The sequence below is a fragment of the Empidonax traillii genome, unplaced genomic scaffold (genome assembly GCF_003031625.1).
Source record: "Empidonax traillii isolate 1590-97213 ecotype Southwest subspecies unplaced genomic scaffold, ASM303162v1 scaffold1894:size97206, whole genome shotgun sequence".
Classification (NCBI taxonomy): domain Eukaryota; kingdom Metazoa; phylum Chordata; class Aves; order Passeriformes; family Tyrannidae; genus Empidonax; species Empidonax traillii.
In genome coordinates, this window is record NW_020957087.1 from 79,745 (window position 1) to 81,932 (window position 2,188).

General features: G+C 52.7%; 1 protein-coding gene across 1 annotated transcript in view; it reads right to left on the reverse strand.

Moving 5' to 3' along the window:
• The window catches only part of FAM167A (family with sequence similarity 167 member A), a 38,093-nt gene extending 37,625 nt beyond the window's left edge, over positions 1–468 (reverse strand). Inside the window, exon 1 of the mRNA XM_027908956.1 lies at positions 86–468. The gene's annotated coding sequence lies outside the window, so the exon portion shown is untranslated. The remainder of the gene's footprint in view (positions 1–85) is intronic.
• Between the last annotated feature and the right edge of the window lie 1,720 nt (positions 469–2,188).

Sequence of the window (2,188 nt, forward strand, 5' to 3'; positions counted from 1 at the left end):
AGCCCCCGTCCCGAGGTCAGGGGGTGTCCCCGGGCTGGTTGTGTCCCCCCCACCACGGCCAAGCCAACACGAGCAACAAACTTACCGGGGCCGGGCTCAGAGGGAGGATCGCACGGACATCTTGGCTCCCTCCTTCCACCTCGGGGCTCCAACTTGGGGTTTGCAGAGCGGTGTCACCAGTGCCTCCAGGAGTCTGTCTCATCCTCCTCTCTGTCTCGCTTCAGAAATCCGTGTGTGCTGTGGTTGGATTTTTTTTTTTTTCATTTAAGGGACTTTTTTTTTTTTTTTTTTTCCCCCCAGCGGTTGCGTCAGGCCTGTTGCCTGGAGACAGGCGAGCTATTCCAGTTTGAGCTTTTCAGTCCAGATTTCCTCTCTCTCTCTCTCTCTCTCTCTCTCTTTCATTCATACCACCGAGCCCTGAACCTACCTCCCACCCAGCAATAACCCTGGAGAGACCTGAAAGGGAGGAGCTGCACAGCCTGGGTCCTAAACATCCTCCGGCACCCAGGAGAGGGAGGAGGAGCAGCGATGCCTTGGGCGTGGGTAACGGGAATGAAGTGGTCCAGTGGAGAGCGAGGACCCTCAAGGCTTGCAGGAGATGCCCGGAGAGCTGACGTGCACCCTGAGGAGTCTATGGCTCTTCCCGACACCGACCGGGCTGTTGTCCCCGCGTTGTTCCTGTTTCACACCACGGATATCATCCCTTCGAGGAGCTTGGGGTCCTCTGGCACCCGGGATAACGTTTTCCAGATGCCACGGCTTGCCCGGAGTCAGTGCGTGTGCGGAGGGGAGTTTTGCAAGGATGCATCAGCATCTCTGGGAAGCCCTGGGGTGGTACCTCGGGGCACCGGGGTTAGTAACAACTCGCTGGAACCATCCAACCCCGTGCAGAAATCAACTTGGAAACCAGCCTTTGCCTGAATTTTGTACTGGGAAAAGTCCTGTTGCTTCCACGGCTGCCCCAGTGGGACTGGAAACCATTTTAGCTGCTTTCAAGGAGGGACTGATAGAGGCAGTGCCAGGGCTGCTGGCTGAGCTGGGGCCAGGACAAAGGCAGGGGACAGAAGGGCTTTCCTTCCTTCTCCAGAAGCTGAAGTTTAACCCCTCAAAGCCTGGGGGCAGCTCTCAAAATCATCCTACACATCTCTCCCCACATTCAGCTACTGCACATGTGGTGGCTCAGAGCCACTGGAGGTGTTTACAAACCTGATGGTGCAAAGCATTAAGTGTTGGCCATCAACTCCCATCCATCCAGGCACCTTCCCACATTTCCACATTTAGCTTTTGTGAGAGAAACCCTTTCACAGCCTTCTTGTGCTTTGACCGTCCCTCCTCCCTCCACAGGCAACTGGGAGAGATTTGCAGCCCTTTCCTGAGCTCTGCATGGCAGGGCTGGGATTTCCCACCTCCCTTCAAATGCCAACCATGCTGAGGATACCCCCCAACCCCCTCCAGTAATTTAGAGGCTGTGCTTTTACAGCACCAAGCACGTGGAGAGCTGGTGCCCTGGGTGCAGCAATGCAGATGCGAAGCGTGAAGAGCAGCACTTTCACATTTCTGATGAAAATGCAATTTTAAAACACTTTTTTTTTTTTTTTTTTTTTTTTTTTTTTTTTTTTTTTTTTTTTTTTTTTTTTTTTTTTTTTTTTTTTTTTTTTTTTTTTTTTTTTTTTTTTTTTGTCAGATTTCAGATCTGCATATGCAAACTCAGCCTGGTGATCAGCTCTGGTTGTGCTGCAGGCAGGCACCTGACTGCTGCTGCTGATGGAGAGGGACGAGGGAGATGGAAGAGCTGTTCCATTCATGCTGAAACCACCTGACACAGACCTGCAGCTGCACTGAAGCTCTGAACAGCGAAGAGAATCACAGAATCACAGCGTGGGTCAGGTTGGAAGGCACCACAGTGGCTCATCTGGTCCTAACTCCCTGCTCGAGCAGGGCCATTCCAGAGCACGTGGCACAGGATTGTGTCCAGATGGTTCTGGAATATCTCCAGTGAGGGAGACTCCACACCCTCCCTGGAAAACTTGTTCCAGTGCTCGGTCACTGCACAGCAAAGAAGTTCTTCCTCATATTCAGGCAGAACTTCTGGGAACCAGTTTTTGCCTGTGGCCTCTTGTCCCATTGCTGGGCACCCCTGGGCAGAGCCTGGTCCATCCAACAGGTGCTGGTTGAACATTCCCCGGAA